The sequence below is a fragment of the Aquarana catesbeiana genome, linkage group LG09, assembly GCF_042186555.1.
Source record: "Aquarana catesbeiana isolate 2022-GZ linkage group LG09, ASM4218655v1, whole genome shotgun sequence".
Classification (NCBI taxonomy): domain Eukaryota; kingdom Metazoa; phylum Chordata; class Amphibia; order Anura; family Ranidae; genus Aquarana; species Aquarana catesbeiana.
Window position 1 is genome coordinate 216,588,882 of NC_133332.1, and position 23,213 is coordinate 216,612,094.

At 43.1% G+C, this 23,213-nt stretch overlaps 1 long non-coding RNA gene across 1 annotated transcript; it reads left to right on the forward strand.

Moving 5' to 3' along the window:
* The first annotated feature begins 320 nt into the window (after positions 1-320).
* On the forward strand, positions 321-23,213 carry LOC141108261 (uncharacterized). Its single transcript, XR_012236042.1, has 3 exons — positions 321-855; positions 13,711-13,865; positions 22,123-23,213. It is a non-coding gene; the product is annotated as an uncharacterized lncRNA (long non-coding RNA).

The following is a 23,213-nucleotide window of genomic DNA, read 5'->3' on the forward strand; positions in this document are numbered from 1 at the left end:
TAGTGAACGCATCTCTGGTGCAGAGGTTGATGTAACTGACTCAGTGTTCTTTGTATAGCATTGGGGAATATATCAGATCTCCTGTATATCAATGTATAATAATATTGCCATGTGACTGTGATGGAACAATAGAGCGTAAGCTCCTCTGGTGCAGAGATTGATGTAACCAGCTCAGTATTCTCTGTACAATATTGCAGATTATATCAGAGCTATATAAATGTATATTAAAAACAGTGGTGGAACATTAGAGTGTAAGCTCCTCTAGTCTCTGGAGGATGTAAATGGTTCAGTGTTCTCTGTACAGTACTGCGGAATATACCAGAGCTGGAGAAATGTAAAGCTTTGAAACATGCTGGCTCTATATAAATGAATAACATACAGTATACAAGTACTCTATGTCAGTGGGAGCTTATAGCAGGGGTGGTATGCAGAGAATTAGCTTTCCAGAAGGCATGAGAGAGCCACATGATTGGTGGATGTGAGAAAAGAGCAGATTAATTATAAGGCAGACAATGCTCTGGAAACACACAGGACAGATGCAGCCTCTGTTAAATACATGTCTGCTCCTTGTAGCATCCTCCTCCCCCCCATCCCCTGGGGGGGGCTTCTACATCATTCATGATTCTTCCTCATCCTTCGTCTCCTGTGCAGCGACCACATCTACACAGCTCATCATCCACCTCTGTCGTCTGCCATGGCAGGGGAGATGGACTCCGAGCACCCCCAAATAGATCCCCGCATCCTCATCTTCCTCCTTTATATGGTCATCCTGCAGGAACTGGTCAGTGGCTGGATGGAGTACAAGAAACTAGCATGTAAACCCAAGAAGAAGGCTGGACCAGTCTGGTCATCCAGGTGAGTCACTGCCAATGTTCAGACATTCCTTTGTCATGGTAACCTATGACTTGCTGTCTGCTGGGGGACTACAAGCTTCAGCATCACCTACTTGTAGTCCTACAGATCCTCCTCTGTTTATGAGCAATCTCTGGCTCTCTACGCCAGGGGATTACAAGGCCCAGCATGACATGTACTAAATCCCCCCTGTTGTAATGGGATAACATTCTGCCTAATCCGCAAGAAAAAAAAATGGCTATACATCCATCCTATGGCTGTACTACATGGAATACATTTAAAAATCTTTGTCTTATTACCTTAAAAACATATCACTGAGAGTGTATATAATGTAGTATATTGATAGTTAGACTGCATTTGCATGGAGTTTGCATTTGGGTGCACTTGCCAAGGGTCACTTTATAGATCATTTATAGTGCAAATGTAAAAGGTAGTGCGGTAAACTGTGTTGAATATGCACAAACTATAGTTTGGACACACTACTTTCATCTCCAATTAGTACAAATTAGCCCTGGTTTACACTGGTGCAGCTTTGAAATATCGCTACTTCTGCATAATTTTAAAGCCGCAGATCAGTGCAATTTGTACCTCTGATTTCATTGCAGCTTGCAACTTTGTTTAACAGAAGTTTATACAGGTCAGAATGAAATCGGCAAAAAGTAGTGCAGGGACCTTTTTCAAAGTCGCTGTGACATAAGTGTAATGTGTTAATGTGACATAAGTCATTGCAATTTGAACGGTTCTATTGCTGACAATGGGGTGTGACTTGTCATTCGATTTGAAACTGTCAAAACGCATGAGAAATTGCACCGGTGTAACCGGGGGGTTATGCTCAGTAGTGTATAGTGTACCTGTGTTCATTTTAGAGTAAAGTAATTGTGAACCATACAGTTATAACTATGCAGGCACCATAACTGCTTTTGCTTCGTTTCATAAATCATCTTTCTTACCTTTTTAAAAAGGTTAAAAAGTTCTGTCATATGACCATGCATCTCTGATGGGAGGAGCAGGCTGTCAGGGCACTGTGCAGACACACATCATGCCTGTATTTCATAGTCTGTTCAGCCTTAGGCAAGATTCATTCTGTGTTTGAGCAGGCTGTGATTGGTTGGGGAGTGTGGTAACTGAGCAGACTACCCAATACAGGCATGCTGTCTGTCTGCACGGTGTCCTGTACCTCTGAATGGTCAGACTAATGATGTAAACTGACCAGCAAGAACAGGTCAGCTTCTCTGTTTTGTTTGGTCAGTTTAAAACAAGGAGAGAGGTGCCTGAAAGGATTAACCAGGAACTTCAAATGGAAGAAGTACATGAAATTGATAGAGACTATAATTGATACAATACACATACAGGTGCATCTCAAAAAAATTGGAATATCATCAAAAAGTTAATTCATTTCAGTAATTCAATTCAAAAAGTAAAACTCAAATATCATATAGATTTATTACACACAGTGATATATTTCAAGCATGTCTTTTTTTAAAATTTTGATGATTATGGCTGACGGCTAGTGAAAACCCAAACTTAAAATTTGAATATTACATAAGACCAATAAAAACAGGAATTTGTATACAGAAATGTTGGGTTAGTGAAAAGTATGTCCATGTACATTATAGTATGCACTCAATACTTGATCGGGGCTCCGTTTGTATGAATTACTTTATCGATGTTGCATGGCATGGTGGCTATCAGCCTGTGGCACTGCTGAGAGGTTATGGAAGCCCAGGTTGTTTTGATATTGGCCTTCAGCTCGTCTGTATTGTTGGTCTGGTGTCTCTCATTTTCCTCTTGACAATTCCCCACAGATTCTCTATGGGGTTTAGGTCAGGTGAGTTTGCTGACCAATCAAGCACAATGATACCATGATCATTAAACCAGGTATTGGTACTTTTGGCAGTGTGGGCAGGTGCCAAGTCCTGCTGGAAAATGAAATCAGCATCTCCATAAAGCTGGTCAGCAGAGGACAGCATAAAGTGCTCTAGAATTTCCTGATAGAGGGCTGCGCTGACTTTGGACTTGATAAAACACAGTGGACCAACACCAACAGATGACATGTCTCCCCAAATCATCACTGACTGTGGAAACTTCACACTGGACCTCATACAACTTGGTTTCTGTGCCTCTCTACTCTTCCTCCAGACTCTGGGACCTTGATTTCCACATTAAATGCAAAATTTACTTTCATCCGAAAAGAGGACTTTGGATCACTGAGCAACAGTCCAGTCCTTTTTCTCTTTAGCCCAGGTAAGACGCTTCTGACATTGTCTCTGGTTCAGGAGTGGCTTGACACAAGGAATGCTACAGTTGTAGCCCATGTCCTCGATATGTCTCTGTGTGGTGGCTCTTGAAGCACTGACACCAGCCATAGTCCGCTCCTTGTGAATCTCCCCCAAATTTTCGAATGGCCTTTGCTTTCAAATCCTCTCAAGGCTGCGGTTATTCTTGTTGATTGTGCACATTTTTCTACCACACGTTTTCCTCCCACTCAACTGTTCATTAATATGCTTGGATACAGCACTCTGTGAACAGCCAGCTTCTTTAGCAATGACCTTTTGTGACTTACCCTCCTTGTGGAGGGTGTCAATGACTGTCTTCTGGACAACTGTCAAGTCAGCAGTCTTCCCTGTGATTGTGTAACCTACTAAACCAGACTGAGAGACCAGAGGTCTCAAACTGGCAGCCCTCCAGCTGTTGCAAAACTACAAGTCCCATTATGCCTCTGCCTGTGGGAGTCATGCTTGGAACTGTCAGCCTTGCAATGCCTCATGGACTTGTAGTTTCGCAAAAGCTGGAGGGCCGCCAATTTGAGACCCCTGATTTAAAGGATCAGGAAATTAGAGTTAATTAGCTGTTTACAGTGTGACATCATGAGTCTACAATATTGAACTTTTTCACAATATTCACATTTTTTGAGATACTGAATTTTGGGTTTTCAAAGCCATAATCATCAAAATTAAAAGAAAGAAAGGCTTGAAATATATCACTCTGTGTGCATGAATGTATATAATATATGAGTCACTTTTTGAATTGAATTACTGAAATAAATTAACTTTTTGATGATATTCTAAGTTTTTGAGATGCACCTGTATGTGAACACACACATAGGAAAAAATATATGTAAGGTAACATACATTTTAAATCACCCCAGCAGCCAAACTGAAACACAATCGAAGTGTGATATAAATTAATTCCAATCAGCATTTACCCTTAAAGGAGTTGTAAAGGCAGAAGTTTTTTTTATCTTACTGCATTAAGATAAAAAACCTTTTGATGCGCAGCAGCACTGCCATTGGCTCCTGCGGCTGTCAATAAGTCAGTCAGCCAATCAGGGGAGAGAGGGGGCGGGGCTCCATGTCTGAATGGACACACGGAGCTGTGACTCGGCTCCAGTGCCCTCATAGGAAGCTGCTCCCCCCCACCAGAACACTATGATCAGTGCTCTCCGCCATTAGCTTAGAGTGCTAATCGGGAGTTAGTTGGCTGCTAGTTTTCCGTCATGTTCGTCCGACAGAAGCCGGACAAACGGATAGACCGACATACACGCGGTCCGAACGTCAGACAGTTTTTATTGATACAGCCAATGTCTCTCAAGATTAGGCCCGAGTAGAGAGAGATTAGAACCCCTCTCAGTTTTTATTGCTGTCTGTGGTTCCCATTAAGGAGATTCACCCTCTCTATTTGTCTTGTTTACTATTATCACTGAAAGTGAAAGTAAAAGAAAATCCCCAGAAAAGCAATAGAGGGGAAATCTTCCAATTAGGACACTAATTCTGGTGATCTGGGGGTCCCCAAAAGATTCCCCTAATTTGCAGGGATTTCTTCTCATTCTTGTTTGGCTATGGGACAGGAAGTGAAGGAAAAACTCTGAAATGGGACAGATGGTGAAAAAAAAAAATCTGACAGGGGTTATAACCCTCCCTTGTTCTATCCAAAGTGAAACAAACGTTTTGCATATATTTCTACTTTAACCACTTGCCTACTGGGCACTTTCACCCCCTCCTGCCCAGGTCAATTTCAGCTTTCAGCGCTGTCTCACTTTAAATGACAATTGTGCGGTCATGCAACACTGTACCCAAGTGAAATTTTTATCATTTTTTTCACACAAATATGGCTTTCTTTTGGTGGTATTTAATCGACCACTGGGGTTTTTTATCTTTTGCTAAACAGACAAAAAAAGACAGAAAATTTTGAAAAAATAAACATTTTTCATAGTTTGTTATAAATTTTTGCAAAGAGGTCATTTTTCTCCTTCACTGATGTGCGTTGATGAGGCTGCACTGATGGGCACTGATAGGTGGCGTTGTTGAGGAGGCACTGAGAGGCACTGATTGGCAGCACTGATGGACACTGATTGGCAGCACTGATGGGCACTGATTGGCTGCACTGGCGGGCACTGATTGGCCACACGAGTGGGCATGATTAGGCAGCACTGGTGGGAAGTGTTGGGACTGCACTGATTATCAGTGTAGATGTCCCTTTAGCACAAACTGGTTATTGGCTGTCTTCGCCCCTTCCCATGCTATCAGCGTGAGGAAAGGAAAGGCAATAACCGGCTTGTGTTTACATCGTGATCAGCTGTCATTGACCACAGCTGATCACGTGGTAAAGGGCTGCTGTGATTGGCCCTTTACCTCGGTTTGTGATCAGATCAGCGATCACAGAATGTGCCCTCCATGCGCCGCAGGGGGCACACAGGCAGCACGATCACAGCATATTGATCCAGGCTCCCCTCTGTGCCAGCCAAAAGCCTAGGCATTCTGGCCAAATTTTGGATTAAGTGATATCTGCTGGTTGGATTAAAGTTCATATTGTCTGCTGATGTGGTATGTTTTCTGCACCGATTCCGCCTCCTGAAACTCCTCCTCCCATACTCTCTGTAGTTCAGAAGGCAGGCTCCCTGAAATGTGTGAAACAACAGTGCATATTGACAAAGCATAGGGAATATCTTTTACTGAATTCCAGGAACTAAATGTGTGGGATTGTTCAAGTTTTTAGGATTCAAGATCATTCAGATTAATAGAAATAGCCTAGAAATACTTAAAATAAAATGTGGAAATGAACGTATTAATTTACTTCTTTTTTTTTTTTAATTCTTTATTTATGAGCAGAAATCCCCAACATAGCAAGACATCGCAAAAGAACACAATATACTGTATAGTACAACATACCTCAAAGATCTCCTGACGTTCATGTAAACAATGCAGAATGACAAAAGAGGACAAAAAAAAAGGACTGAAAAAAAAAAAAAGATCCGCAGAGACAGAATCTGATGATAAAAGTTGGATAATTCATCACCAAATAAAAATAGTGGGATTGTCGCCGTATAAATACTGTATAAACATAGGCATGGCAAAGGAGGACACTGCAAGGATTTTACTAGAAAAGGTAGAACAATAGGAAAGGGGAGGGGAGAGGGGTAACATTGGTGCGTATGGATGGAAGGTACCACAAGCACTCATCAGCCAGCGTAACCCACGTCAAAGAGCGCCCTGCTCTCTTCTGAATAGACAAACATGGTCCATAAGGTCCAGGTTTTAATGTGCACCTTGTGCAGAAAGAACAAGGTCTTCCATCTGATTCAGTCCTTCAACTCTCTTAAGCCAAAGTTTGATGGACAGGAGGTTATGAGTCTTATGAGAGATGCATGATTTGGCGGCATTAATAAGATGGCAAAGTATAGACTGGCCGTTATATTAGAGACATGAAGGAGGAAAAAGGTTGGATCCTCAGGAATGTGGTAGTCCGTAATATTTTGAGCTAGCCTCAGTTTGCGGCAGGACCAAAAGATGTGCAACAGTGTCCCTCACTCCTACTGGCATCTTCATCAGCAATCCGCAGTGGTCAGAAAGTATTTATGAAGGATAGAAGAGGTATGATACCATGGGGTTACAATTTTGAAGTTGTTTTCCTGGATCCTTGTTCAAATAGAGGATTTCAAAGCATACTGGTTGATTTTATTCCTTTGGTCAACTGAAAAAGTCCTATCCACGTCTGATTCCCACTTCTCAAGATAGGGCAACTGAACATCATCTGGGGCAACTACTAACAAGGAGTAAACCTTGGAAAGAGCATGAGGTAGTATACCTTGTTCAGTACAATATTCCTCCAATGTAGTCAGCCGACGTCGTTAGTTTCGCGGAAAGGGAAGAGAGCTGAAGAAATTATGGAGCTGCAAAGCCCTCCAAGAATCCTGGTTAAAAGGTCTTGTGGGATCCACCAAAGTCTGTATGGAAGGCCAAGCATCTGACGCCAAAAAGTGAAGCATGGGTTAACTAAAATTGGGAAGAGAGTCTGTATGGAAGGCCAAGCATCTACCACCAAAAAGTGAAGCACGGGTTATCTAAAATTGGGAAGAGAGGAGAGTCGCCAGGGGCTAGAGAAGTGGTGGAGAGAAGCGAGGAGCAGATGTGCGCTGTATACCCTATTAGGGGGTGTGCCTTGACAGAAGAGGGCAAGTCTGTATAGCACCATGGCTATCTACAAAGTGGTATCCAGCTCTGAGCTCTTTCTAGTTGCGGCCAGAGCTTGATATCCACATGACGGCACCAGTCTATTAGTCTGCCCAAGTGAGCTGCCTAATAGTATTTTTGCATATCTGGTATCGAGAGGCCACCATATTGTTTAGGCAGTGACAACTGGTGATGACAGACTCTGGGCTGTTTATGCGCCCAGATGAAATTAATTGACATTTTGACCATAGATACACTTTAAGGGAAGTTCTGCTGACTGCACTATAGGAATGGACTTTGAGGAAAAACTTCACTCCCCTTGCATGTTTTCTTATGATGGCTTGTCTTTGATTCACCTGCCCAGTGGATCTAGCTGTGATCTGCTGTTCAGCAAAGATGAGCTCCAACATCCTCTGAACTAATCACTAGCTACATTTCAAACTTACTTACTTGACTAAACTCTGGGCTGGGTTATTCCCATCCCACAGCTCACCTCCTTGTTTTCTTGGGCATGCGGGGTGGGAGTAAAAAAAGACTGTAAGTTCAGGATATGGCTACAGATGATTTTGTAGGGCACCAAAGCTCCTCTGAATTTTTCATGTTCAGAAGATGTCTACAACCGATGGGCACTGTACATCTACATTTGTGAGTGCATTTCAATTAATTTTGTTTATTAAATCCCTTTTATATTACACCAAGTCAGTTATTTTTACCTTTCCCAGAAGCTTTACTGCATGTGTTGGCTGCTGCTTTCATATCTGGAGTGCAATTTTAGGGTAGAAAAAAAAATAGTTGTGTATGCATGGCCAAAAATAGAGCCAACTTGGCTGTTTGAAAATGTTCCTTTTTGTGTTGGATAATGCCATATCAGACAGGGTGATCTGTACCCAGCACAGGAACAGAACTGTTCCTAGTAGGATAATTCAATAAGCTGTTTAAAATTCTGGACATTTCTTAAAGTGATAAACAAAAGCTACATTTGTAAAAGCTTATAAACTGCATCTGTAAGTAAAGGAAATTTAATTTTCTTTTGAGGTGGGGACACAGTTATAATAAATATGCATGGTTTAAGAGAGGTATTGTCATTTCATAACCTTATTGCCCAACTCTAGCAAAATATTCTATTCTGCTGTTGGACAGAGCAAGGAAGGGTTCGCACTAAGATTGCCACCTATCCTGTTTTGACCCCGACAGTTCGGGTTTTGAATGCTGTGTCCAGGTTTCCCTCTGTCTGAGACCCGTACACCAGTGCCACTGACAGGGGGTACCACCGGGCCTCCTGTAGGGGATCGGGAGAATGCTGACAGGAGACTTAACAGACTGTGATATGCCTACCGCTCTTACATATATGAGTGCAATACAGATTGTTTTTAAACATTTCATTTGTTAAAAACTACTGCACCAACGGCTACCTGGCGCCTCTCTCTCCCTTCCCGTTTGTCTCCTCTGTAATTGTTCTCTGCCCCACTGCACCTATCCCCCTGCTGTCTGGGTCCCCCTGTGTGCTGGGGAACCCTACAGGAGGCCCAGTGGTACCCCCTGTAGGCAGCCTTGGGGGTATTGGGGGGGTGGAGGATTTGTGCTGGTAGGGGAAGAAGATGATTTGTATTAGGAGGGGGTGAGTATAAGTGCTGGAATGAGGAAAAAGGGGGGATTGTGTTGGGACTGGGGATTTAGGGGATAGTGGACGGCGACTTGTGCTGTGGAAGGGGGAAGAAGATTTGTTTGGGGAAGAAGGAGTGGGGATTTTTGATGAAAGGGTAAAGTGGGGGAGAGTATTGCTCGTGGAGGGAATTTTGCACTCTTCTTAACCCTACACTGTGCGTTACACACTCCTGACTCCTGCACTCTTTTTGTTTTGTACTCATGGCTCCTAATATGCATTACACACTCCTGTCCCCTGCATTCTGTGTATAAGACTCACAGGCTCTATTCACACCTAGACGTTCTGGATCACGAGCAGAATAGAAACTTCTTTTCGGTGATAGGCGTCCCACAATTCTGTTTGCACGTTTCTTCTGCGATTTGTTGGACGACAATCGTGGCAAAACCGTGCGGCGATTGGGGTGCCATTGAAAGTAAGGGGATCGCCACCGCATGCGAGTTGCAGCAATTCGGGAATCGCGGGCAGAATCGCAGCGATTCCGCCCACAATCTGAAGCTCCTAGGTGTGAATGGAGCCACAATTTGGCCACAATCACTGTGGCACACTAAGCTGCATTACTACTCTCCTTGGGGCACCCAAAAGTGTCCCAGGTCTTTTACAATGTTATGGTGTATACTCAAAAAAGAAAACATGCTGTGCACCTCTAAAGTGTTCGGGTTTGGCTTGAAGAAAAGGTGGCAACCCTTAGCACTAGGGCTGCAACTAACGATTACTTTCGCAATCGAATTGGCCTATTATTGTTTCGATTAATTGGATAATAACCTTAAAAAAAGTGTGGTGTATAATTTAGTTAATATGTAAAGTTTAAAAAAAAGGGAATTTATTCTTAAATATAAATTAATAAAGTGATGCGCTCGTATTATCCAATTGATATCATACTACATCTTGTGCTTGCAAAAACACTTCTAATATAAGTGAATACATTGTATAAAAACTTGTTTAGTAGCCTGTGATGCTCTCAGTAGTGTGCAGTCTGCATGTGATTGAACCAGCAGCAGCACGGAGAAGCACGGAGCTGAATGTGACTGACCATATATCTGGAAATGCGATCTTTGTTTAAGGGATCATGTGAGTGAAAATAAGTGGTTCTTTGTGTTATATATACTCTGGCCGATATTTGCGCATTGGTATCTTTTTCCCAATTTTATGTTTCATATGGGAGAGGACTACTAGAAGCTGGTGTATAACCGATCTATGCTGGCGGATGAACGGGTTTGAGCCTAGCCACCGCTAATCTATCCAAACACAGACTTACAAAGCCCAGGTTTAAAGAGAAGAGGAGGTATCATTTTGCATTTTGCTTCTAATTAGAGGACTGATTATAATCATTATTTGAGGTGGATTTTACGTTTATCACAATTTTATAAGATCACAGATTTATATATTAATATTCACTGGAAGAAGGTCCCGGAGGTGTGTTTATTAAGGGAACCCTGCATGTAGGTTCGGAACACATCTAATATTTATTATTTCTTCATATGTGTTAAAGTTATAATTATTTTAAGGTTTCGCTGCTTATTGTTTAAACAAGTTTTTATACAATGTATTCACTTATTTTAGAAGTGTTTTTGCAAACACAAGATGTAGTATGATATCAATTGGATAATACGAGCGCATCACTTTATTCATTTATATACAAATTGTGGGGTGTCACTGATTGATTGCAGCTGTATTATTTGATATTTATTTATCTATTCTCACAATTCGTATAGTATTATTTTCCACTTCAGCGCTTTAGTAACTATATCACTATTCTTAAATATCTCTATGCAGTGGTAAATATAAATAACCAACTATAAGGTTAGGGAGCAAAATCTCTAATCCACTGTGAGAACAGACAGAAGAGATATACTGTATATACTATTGGAGGTTGAATCTGGTAAATATCATCAGACTCAGAGATCAAATTTTTTATTTAAAGGAAAAAACAATGAAAGACTGTTTTGCCATTTTCAGACAGAACTGTAATATATTATGTATGACAGATTCCATTGTCATAGGTAGGTGGCTTGATAAAAGCTCCCTCCGCCTGCTGTCACTTATGCTGGACATACAAAAACAATGTATTCCTTCAAAAAAATTAAATTTTAAGAACGTTTGTTCAATTTTTTTTTTTTAAACAACAAACATATTATACTTACCTGCTCTGCGCAATGGTTTTGCACAGAGCAGCCCTGATTCTCCTCTTTTGGGGTCCCCCACCGACACATCTTTCTCCTCCTGCCTTCAGAGTGCCCCAATAGCAAGCAGCAAAGTATAGTATATAGAGTGCCCCCTATAACAAGGTAAAAAAAACTTCTCCCTTTAGAACCACTCACTTCCTGCCCAGGACTACATCTGGATGGTGTACTGAGCTGTATGTGTGCTGCACTGTGTCTTCTGACATGTATGGACGGTGTATTGAGCTGTATGTGTGCTGCACTGTATTTCCTGATGTGTAAACAAATAATGCATTCTGTATGCAGGACAACTAATCGGCTGACCAACTAATCGTTTATGAAAATGAATCAATATACATAAACAGCGCTTACAAGAAAGGTTAAACTAAACAACCTGATAAAGTTAAGCAAATAAATTAAGTGTCCAAAAAAATGATTAAGTATACTGTATACTCGCAGTGATAAACCGTCAAAACATCAATGCATGAACGATGAATATTACAAAGTGCTAAGTGCTCCAAAAAAAGTGCATAGGTGCTCCAAAAATATTGCTGGTGCCGTGTGCCACACTCCCCTCTTGTGACCTCACTTGTGTGGTTTGCATACCACAAGCGCTGTTTATGTTCATCTATTCGTTTATGAAAATAATCGTTCATAATCGATTAGTCATCGATTATTCGATCAGTTGTTTCTGCCAGTGGCGGCTGGTGTTTTTTTGTTGGGGGTGGGGCGGCAAACAACCGAACCCCCCCCCCACGGCAACTCAAACCCCCCACCCCGCTGTCTGTCGGGCCAACCCCATCTAGGCGGTGGGGACCGGGCATCCATGGAGCGGTGGCTATGCATGAATCTATCCATTGCATATAGGGGGGTGGCGAGGAGAGAGGGGGCGGCACCCGGGCGCCCCTAATGGACGGGCCGCCACTGGTTTTGGCCCTAATTAGCACCCTGTCAAGTTTTAATTTGACCCACTGGGGAGATTTACCCTCACTTCTTGCTGAGAGAAGAAATTGTGTGAAATCTCTCTAGTAGTTGCAGAGACTGCAACAATAACCTAACAGGGGATTACAACCTCTGTTAGGTTATGATTACTATTTGATGTCCTGTCCCAGTCGTGACCACTCTCAAATCTCCCAAACTGGGTCATGGCCAGCAATACAAAATTGACAGAAGGGTCAAGAATTTCGTGATCACCACTATAGTGAATGGATCAGGGCTGGCCCAAGACATTGTGCTGCTTGGGCCCAGGAATAAAATGCTGCCCCCCCCCCCAAAAAAAAACACGCCCACTAAAGGGCCCCCACATTCATTATTTTATATCATGACAATTAAAACCAAAATTATATTTATCAGGAAGTCAGATTTACATGCAACAGTTGTGGTGGAGTTCAGACAGAGGTGGCAGCGGCGGTGGTGGTGAGGGGAGGGGGGGTTTAGACACAGGCAGGTGTGGTAGAGAGGGGGTTAGACACAGGCAGGGGTAGTAGGGGGGGTTAAGACACAGGCTGGGGTGGTAGAGAGGGGGTTAGACACAGGCAGGGGTGGTAGAGAGGGGGTTAGATATAATCAGGGGTGGTAGAGAGGGGGTTATACACAGGTAGGGGTGGTAGAGAGGGGGTTAGACACAGGCAGGGGTGGTAGGGAGGGGGTTAGACACAGGCAGGGGTGGTGGGGAGGGGGTTAGACACAGACTGGGGTGGTAGGGAGGGGGTTAGACACAGGCAGGGGTGGTAGGGAGGGGGTTAGACACAGGCAGGGGTGGCAGGGAGGGGGTTAGACACAGGCAGGGGTGGTAGGGAGGGGGTTAGACACAGGCAGGGGTGGTGGGGAGGGGGTTAGACACAGGTAGGGGTGGTGGGGATGGGATTAGTGGCGCTGACACTTACTTTCTCTCAGTGTCAGCCACGCCTATAGCGATCCCTCTTTCATCATGGGGTCATCATCAAGCTCCTCCCCCTTCACGCTGTTGGCAGTCAGCAGCAATGGGGGGGACCACGGAGAGGATGGGCAGATTGAAGGAGAGGAGAGGAGCTGGGTGGGCGGAGCAATTGGGCGGGACCAGTGTCTTCTTGGGTTCTTGGGCGTCAATGTGCCACCCCTCAGAACCTGCCGCCCTGGAATGGACTCTTACCAGATTTAAACAGGCTCACGCAATGTCACCACGCCTGTATGACTCTGGTAAAAGTCCATTTCCTATAGTGGTGATGGTCCACGTGGTGATCACGGAATTCTTCTCAATTAGACACCTTCTATCATTTTCATTATATGCACTCAAAGTGAACTTTCACGTTTATTTCACTATTGCACCAAATGCGTTTGTTTTGCGAATCTTTATTTTGAGCGCAGCAAACTATTTTTATGAATTTGGTTGCACATTGTGTCTGCTTCTTGCCAGCAGCTTTGTTTATACCTGCCAGCGTGTTTTCTACTACAAATGTTTTTGATTTATGTAAAATCTTTATTGCAAAATAAAATGTTTGCTGTAACTGCTTGTGTAACTAATGTGTGAGCTGGAGTTTGGCTTTAGTTTGTTAGTGTATCTAAATCTGCAAGTCCATCTAACACTCCCCTTCCCCAAAATTAGGATTACTACTGTCTGCTGTGCCCCCTGTGCTCCTTCATCCAGAGTGAGGACACACTAATACAGGAGGTGTGCTCCTGGCCAGATCATCAGGTAAAAACAGAGGGAAAAAAGCCCAAGAGAAGGAAAACGAATGCAGCCACTACATCTAATGATTGGTAAGCTGCAGTATATTACATTTTTGGTTTTGAGTTTAATACTGATTTATAATATAGCAGTTGTCGGTAGTCTCCTAAGACAGGAAGTCAGGAATATCTCCCCCTAAGTTAGCACTTTTATTTTATAAATAAACTCCATTAAAATCACTTTTCAGAAACATTTACATACCTATTTATCCCTAAAACCAAACTCCAACCAAAATGTTTTTTTTTGTTTTGGCGGGACCAATGAATGGTTAGAGCCTCTGCCAATTATTGCTGCCAATTGTGCCCATAGCAGGGAAATTTTCCCTCACTTCCTGTTGATAAAGTCTGGTGTTTTTTTTTTTTTGGGGGGGGGGGCGGCAAACAACCACCTTCCCCCAGACTGCCATTTGGTCTGGCACTTACCCCAGCGGGCAGCAAGCATCAGGCATTGGGCAGCGGGCAGTGGCTCCTGTGTCCCTTTCCTCCATCATGATGGCTGTGCGTCTCCTCCCCTCCTCCTAGGCATCCAATAGGATCGCCTATCCTTTCAGCCAATCGGGTGACGGGTTTCAGACCTGCTTCCTGATTGGCCGGGAGGAGGACCGGTGTTAGAATAGCAAATATATTTATTCGCTATTCTAACATACCTGAGTGGGCTGTGAGCGCATTCACTGCTCCCCAGGCCCACCCTATTTTGAAGCCTATTAGAGCCTTTGACTCTAATCGGTGCTTCAAAAAATACCCCCCATTGTACTTCATGAGCCCGGCATCCTGCAAGGGGTCGGACACATGGATAGGGGGGGCAGTGGCATGGATAGCGGGGGTGGCTCCCATGTGCCCTTAATGGACGGGCCGTCCCTGATCAAGGCGGTGAGGGGAAACCTTCCAAAGTAGACACACAGACAGAAATACGCATTTAGTAGAGCAAGGATGGTTTACAACACCTGCCAATGTTTGTTTGTTTTTTGCTATATACAGTGAGGGAAAAAAGTATTTGATCCCCTGCTGATTTTGTACGTTTGCCCACTGACAAAGAAATGATCAGACTATCATTTGAATGGTAGGTTTATTTTAACAGTGAGAGACAGAATAACAACAAATATATCCAGAAAAACGCATTTTAAAAAAGTTATGAATTGATTTGCATTTTAATGAGTGAAATAAGTATTGGATCCCTTATTAATCAGCAAGATTTCTGGCTCCCAGGTGTCTTCTATACAAGTAACGAGCTGAGATTAGGAGCACTCTCTTAAAGGAATTGCTCCTAATCTCAGCTTGTTACCTGTATAAAAGACATCTGTCCACAGAAGCAATCAATCAATCAGATTCCAATCTCTCCACCATGGCCAAGACCAAAGAGCTGTCCAAGGATGTCAGGGACAAGATTGTAGACCTACACAAGGCTGGAATGGGCTACAACACCATCGCCAAGCAGCTTGGTGAGAGGGTAACAACTGTTGGTGCAATTATTCACAAATGGATGAAACACAAAATAACTGTCAATCTCCCTTGGTCTGGGGCTCCATGCAAGATCTCACCTCGTGGAGTTTCAATGATCATGAGAACGGTGAGGAATCAGCCCAGAACTACATAGGAGAATCTTGTCAATGATCTCAAGGAAGCTGGGACCATAGTCACCAAGAAAACAATTGGTAACACACTACGCCGTGAAGGACTGAAATCCTGTAGCGCCTGCAAGGTCCCCCTGCTCAAGAAAGCACATGTACAGGACTAGAGGTCGACCGATATATCGGCCGGCCGATATAGCGGCCGATATTTAGCTTTTTTTACTTAATGGCATCGGCAGATTGTGCTGATAAAAAAAGCCGATTATAACTTCAGCGGGACTTGCAAATGACTTCTGTAATAGAAGTCAATGCAAGTTGCCTGAAAGCTATCTGTGGAGAGGATTCTCTCCTCCCTGGGCAGCCTGCCAAGTTTGATAAGAAGATACATTGTATTTTTTCAGGTTCTTTTATCAATGAGCTGAACTCTGTGTGGAGGAGTTCTCAGTTTAACCATTTAAAGACTAAATCTTTTCTGACATTTGTTGCTTACAAGTAAAAATCCTGTATTTTCTGCTAGAAAATCACTTAGAACCCCCAAACATTATATATATATATTTTATAGCAGAGACCCTAGGGAATAAAATAGCGGTTGTTGCAATATTTTATGTCACACGGTATTTGCGCAGCGGTCTTTCAAACGCAATTTAAAAAAAAAAAATACACTAATGAAATTAAAAAAAAAAAAAATAAGCAGTAAAGTTAGCCCATTTTTTTTGTCCAAAAGTTTTGATTACCTGTTTTTGTGTATTTAATATTTAAGATATCGTTATTTTTTTTTTTAATCTAAATTATACATACAAGTGAACTGATTGGAGGTTTGTTTTGTTTAATAAATGTTTAAATGTAAAAAAATTTCTGTATTACTTAAGGCTGCTTTCACAATGGAGCGGGCATGCGTTGACGGTAAAACGCTGTTAGTTTTAGCGGCGCTTTACCGTCATTTTAGCGGCGCTATTCGGCTGCTAGGGGGGCGCTTATAACCCAGCTAGCGGCTGAGGAAGGGGTTAAATGCGCCCCTGAAGCGCCGCTGCCAAAACGCTTTGCAGGCGCTTCGGCAGCATTGCGCATTCATTTCAGTGGGCAGGTGTGGTGGAGGAGCGGTATACACCGCTCCAAAGATGCCGCTTGCAGGACTTTTTTTAAACATCCTGCCAGCGAATCGCCTCAGTGTGAAAGCACTCGAGCTTTCACACTGAGACTGCAGGGGAGCCATTTTACAGGCACTTTACAGGCGCTATTTTTAGCCCAAAAGCGCCTGAAAAACGCCCCAGTGTGAAAGGGGTCTAACTGTTAGATTTTATGAGATGAAGGGAAAAAAAAAAAAGAGAAAAAAAAAAATCGGCCTAATATATCGGCCCCAAAAAATCGGCATCTTACATCGGCCATCGGGATTTCTAAATATCGGCATCGGCCAGAGAAAAATCCATATCGGTCAACCTCTATACAGGACCATCTGAAGTTTGCTAATGAACATCTGAATGATTCAGAAGAGAACTGGGTGAAAGTGTTGTGGTCGGATGAGACCAAAATGGAGCTCTTTGGCATCAACTCAGCTTGCTGTGTTTAGAGGAGAAGAAATGCTGCCTATGACCCCAAGAACACCATCCCCACTATCAAACATGGAGCTGGAAACATTATGCTTTGGGGGTGTTTTTCTGCTGAGGGGACAGGACAACTTCACCACATCAAAGAGACAATGGACCATGAAATCTTGGGTGAGAACCTCCTTCCATCAGGGCATTGAAAATGGGTCGTGGATGGGTATTCCAGCATGACAATGACCCAAAACAGACGACCAAGGCAACAAAGGAGCTGCTCAAGAAGCACATTAAAATTATTGTAAAGGCTCGTTTTTTGTTTTTAAAATAACAAACATGTTAAACTTACCTCCTCTGTGCAGTTGGTTTTGCACAGAGCAGCCTGGATCTTCTCGGGTCCCTCTTTGCTAGGGTTGCCACCTGTCCGGGATTCACCCGGACAGTTCGGGTTTGGAATCATGTGTCTGGTTTTCAGACTGAAACCAGGACTCATTAATCAGACCGGACTATGGCTTCCCAACAGGGTTGCTGGCTGCAGGTGTCTAAACCGAGACAGTCTGTTACACTCTCTTTCACACTGCCCAAAGCCAACACTAACAAACCCCCCCCACACACACACACACACACACACACACACAGAGACAGACAGACGGGAGAGGAGAGAGGGCTCGATCCGCTGCTCTTCCTCCTGCCCCTACCCATCTGTGTCTGTCCATACTCCTTAGAAAAGGAAAGCGCGGGCCGTAAATTTGAAGTCCAGCAGCCTCAGATACATCTGGATGAGAGGTTCTGACTGCCAAGGGGTGAGTGAGCTCACCATCCATCGCTGTCTGTGACTGAAGTCTCCCCTCTTCTCTCTTCTGCCTCTGAGTGAGTACACTAAGGTAAATCAAGGTTCTCAGAGCACCCCTTACATCAGAGTTTCTCTTAACACTACAGGCCACAGTGTTCTTACATCAGAGTCCTCTCCGTACATCAGAGTTCTCAGTGCTCTCCCTTAAATCAGGGTTCCCAGAGCATCCCTAATGTTAGAGTCCCCAGAGTCCCCTTACATCAGAGTCTGCAGATCGGACATTGATTGGACATTCCGACAACAAAATCCATGGATTTTTTCCAATGGATGTTGGCTCAAACTTGTCTTGCATACACAAGGTTGCACAAAGTTATCGGAAATATATGATCTTTCTGAACGCAGTGACGTAAAACACATAGGTCAGGACTATAAACGGGGCAGTAGCCAATAGCTTTCGTCTCTTCATTTATTCTGAGCATGCATGGTACTTTGTGCGTCGGATTTGTGTACACACTATCGGAATTTAACCGATTGGATTTTGTTGTTGGAAAATTTTATAGCCTGCTCTCAAACTTTGTGTGTTGGAAATTACGACGGAAAAAGTCCGCTGGAGCCCACACAGAATTGAAATTTCCAACAACACAATCCGATCGCACTTTTTCCGTCGGAAAATCCGACCGTGTGTACAGGGCATTAGGGAACTCTGCGAGTTCAGATGTAAAAGGGGAACTCTCTGGATTCAGATGTAAAAGGGGAACTCTGCGGATTCAGATGTAAAAGATGAACTTTGTGGATTCAGATGTAAAAGGGAAACTTTGTGGACTCTGATGTAAAGGGGAACTCTTGTGATTAACTTCATATGATTAGAAATTTTATTTAATTGCAAAATATATGTATAGTTTATACTATAAAAAAAAGATTGCTTTGCGTGGCTCAAATATTCAAGTTTGACTCAAAGAAAAGGTGGCAACCCTACTCTTTGCTGCTCCTAGTCCCTCCCTCTTTTGAGTGCCCCCTCAGCCAGCAGCTTGCTACAGGGGGCACCGAAGCTAAGTCAGAGCTCCTTGTATCCATTCAGACACGGAGCCCCGACCTGGCCCCGCACCCTTTCTCTCCTGATTGGCTGATTGACTTTGATTGATATCCGAGGAAGCCAATGGCACCGCTGCTCTGTCTCAGCTAATCAGGAGCAGTGTACTGGATGGCTGAGGGGATCGTGGACATCGCTGGAGAAAAGAAGGAGCTCAGGTAGGTAACTGGGGGGTGGTGAGGAGGCTGCTACACACAGAAGGGTTTTTATCTTAATGCATAGAATGCATTAAGATAAAAAACCTTCTGCCTTTACAACTCCCAGACCTTAATCCCATAGAAAATATGTGAAGGGAGTTGAAGGTTCGAGTTACCAAACGTCAGCCTCGAAAACCTTAATAAATTGGAGAGGATCTGCGAAGAGGAGTGGGAAAAAATCCCTCCTGAGATGTGTGCAAACCTGGTGGCCAACTACAAGAAACGTCTGACCTCTGTGCTTGCCAACAAGGGTTTTGCCACCAAGTACTGAGTCATGTTTAGCGAAGGGGTCAAATACTTATTTCACTCATTAAAATGCAAATCAATTTATAACTTTTTTGAAATGCGTTTTTCTGGATATTTTTGTTGTTATTCTGTCTCTCACTGTTAAAATAAACCTAACAATAAAATTATATACTGATCATTTCTTTGTCAGTGGGCAAACGTACAAAATCAGCAGAGGATCAAATACTTTTTTCCCTCACTGTATGCAATTCTGTCCTGGTGACAAAATGTTTATTACTTGACGGATATCACAAGTACAGAAACTGAAGAAATAACTCTTTATGGGATTCCAGAGAAAAAAAAACTAACAGAAATTTTAATTCTTCACCACAACAAACAAAAACAAACAGCCAGATATAAGCTTTACACATTATTACAACTGTTTTGAATAAGTCAGCTACATAACTAATACTTAGTGTCTAAGAAATGCATTGCATTTTGTGAATTGTCGGATGATCCTGTACGGCGTGTTAACAAATTGGCACAATTGTTTCAAATATTTGACCTAATTCATTTTCCTGAGTAGCTGGGAGCCAGGTGGCACCCGCGATGTGCACATGTCTTGCAGGCTGTTTTTGTGTACGCTGCCATATTGGTGTAATCTCTCAGCACAAGCGAATGGCAAGGAGGGCGGCAGCTGTCTGGCTCCCATCTTGTTTTTCTGTTCTGCTACTTTGATGATTATTTCTGTCATTGTCTTCTAGTTTATTTGCTTGTAATCTAGAGATAACTGGTTAAATATTAAATCTTGCCATTTTCTACATCTGCCATTTAATTAAAGCTTGACTCTTGGAAACAGCTAAATACGCAGTTGAAATACATATGTCTGAACTATTTTACCTATCAAATTATCTTTTTTATTGTTTAATTATCTTCATCTCCAGGGACCACGGTAGGGCAGCTAGACTGGTGACCATAACTTGGTTGGTATGCTGTAGGTGGCTACAAGAACCATAACAACTAATGACCCTGTGCAATCAACAACTGACACAACTTTTAATTGATGCACAACTGCTCTAATAAAAAAAAAAAAAAGAAACATAATGCAGCCACTACATCTAATGATTGCTAAGCTGCAATAAATTACATTTTTGGTTTGGGATTTTATTCAGACAATCTCTGTTTTGGTAAATTAAATTATTGTTTTCTCTGGGTAAGATAGCATTGTATTGAGCAAGCCATTTTCCAAGGTAGGAGGTGAAGGGGATCAGTGGCGGCTGGTGCTCAAAATTTTTGGGGGGCGCAAACAAACTGAAAAATTCAGGAAAAAAACATCAATTGCAGCCTCACTGTGCCCATCAAATGCAGCCACTGTGCCCAAACGCAGCCACTGTGCCCATCAAATGCAGCCACTGTGCCCATCAAATGCAGCTACTGTGCCCATCAAATGCAGCCACTGTGCCCATCAATTGCAGCTACTGTGCCCATCAAATGCAGCTACTGTGCCCATCAAATGCTGCCACTGTGCCCATCAAATGCTGCCACTGTGCCCCATCAAATGCCGCCACTGTTCCTATCAAATGCTGCCACTGTGCCCATCATAAGTTAACACTGTGACCCCCCCTCGCCCTCTCACCGTCTGCCCGGCGCTTACCCTATCTCGGTGGGGCAGCGGGTGGTGGCGGCGAGCCGTGTCCTCCAAGCATCTCCTCTCCTCCTGATAGGCGTCCAATCACAGCGCCTGTCATTTCAGCCAATCAGGTGACAGATAACACACCCGTGCTTTCTGATTGGCAGAGAGGCGGTTATCATGTTAGAACAGCGAATATTAATTCGCTGTTCTAACACACCTGGGTGAACTGCGAGCACAATGCTCTGCGCTCGCAGTTCACCTTTTTTGAAGCCTATTAGAGCCTATGGCTCTAATCAGGTGCTTCAAAAATACACCCCGCCACTGTAATTCAGGCGCTTGGTGTCCGAAAAGGGGCTGGACGCCTGAATAGGGGATGGAGGCGGCGGCCATGGGTAGATTCATGCAATGCATGAATCTTTCCATTATTCATAGAGGGGGGTGGCTGGAGGGGGGGGGTGGTGCCTGTGCGCCCTTAATGGACGCACCGCCACTAAAAGGGATAATCATTTTAGGACAATCAAATTCCTAGCCAAAAAGAGCAACCTAGTTACATGGACTATAAGGCAGGCCATATTCGGTTGGAATCCCAACCGGTTCAGCAGGAACTGGCTGAGATTCAAACCATTAATGGGCAGGCTGAATGTACCAAGGTGATCTCATTACTTGGGTACATCCAGCCTGCCGGATTAGCTTCTGATTATCGCAAGCAACTGCTATAGCCACTAGTGATAATCAGTGTCATCTCCCGGCAGGGATGGCTTTCTCCTCCTGCCCCGCCAGGAGAAGACAGTTGCTGGGCAGGAGGGATTCCCTGGTCAGCACTGTCTGTGTTGATGAGGGAATTGTGCAAATTGCTTTCCTGCAACCCATGGTTGCAGTCAAGAAATGTGCACCGTCTATGGGCTCCCTAACTTCTTGTTAGTAGGCTTCCTCTTCTATCGCCCCCCAAAAGACACTGAACTGGGACCATGGTAAATGAAGTCTAATAAATGCTATGTATAACATCCACTACTATATATTATTGCCAACAACTGACACAACTTTTAATTGATGCACAACTGCTCTAATAAAATGTCCCACATAAAATGTATTTTACTCCAGAGAAAGTGTGTGGATTTTCTAAAGTGATAATGGGCTTAAGAAGTAGTACTTGTGTAGTCCTCAGTGATTTTGGCAACCACAGATTTCAGTATGTGCAATAATCTTGAAATGTATTCAATTTTGACTTTTGTCTCCTTTTCTGCAGTTACACCAGGTCCTCTTCACGCATGACTCTTTCCCCACTTAATGTGAACACAGTGCGAAGAGACCGCACGAGAGATTACCGAAAACCAGGGAGAATTTTTAGGAAAGCCTAAACCACGTCAAAACAAATATTTGATCGTCCCAGTTTTCTGTTTGGCCTGAAGATGTGACACCAGAGCGGGGTTCTGTGCCCAGAAGCCACTTTGGATGTGGAGAAATTGGTATGGGACAGTGCGGAAAGTGGACCGGTTTTGTGAAGTATTGGGGCAGCTATACTGTGAGCCAAGACAAAATATATATGAAAATGAGACTTGTGATTTCTCCAGAGCCTACAATACCAACTCAATAAGAATTGGCAAGGTTAATGTCTCAGTGACATTGCTAGGCCCTATTGGCTAAAGATTTATTTATTTATTGGTTTCTTTATTTATTGTCATGTTCAGTTACTATGCTTTAATAAGACAACTTTTTTGAAAGACATTTGTAGTACATGTGCCATATATTCCAAGATAGGTGCTTTTTAGTCATGTTGTTGGGTTTGCAATGGTTTTAACAGAGCCCTGTTAAAATGTAACTGACACATCCATGTGAAATTGTGCAATTTGGCCACGTCTTTTGATTGATGTGAAGAAAGACCTGTTTACATTGTTCATAAAATTTACGCAATTTCGCTTCTATTTCCTAATACTGAACCAAGAACATAAACATGTGGATCTGATTAATTGCCGTGGCAGCAATTCCAATTTTTCTTTATTTCTTCAAATTCTGTTACACAATTTGGACTACCATGTTCTCTTTAGACAATTCGTCCAGTAATTGACTTTCTCACAGGTTGTTCAGCGAGGGTGCTGGCTGCATGGTCTGGTTTACTGAGAGGTAAATCACACGTGAAATGTGATTATGTAAAATATACTGCAAAACTAATAAATCTCGTCAACAATTGTTTCCAAACAAATGGTAATGGTTATTAAAATAAACATACTTATGTTTGATCATTTTTGTTGGGTTAAGGAAGACTGCGAACCAGCAGATGCTGAAGAACGACATGTCCAAGTATGGGTGTTAATGTTTTGGAAAGGACGGCATACTAGG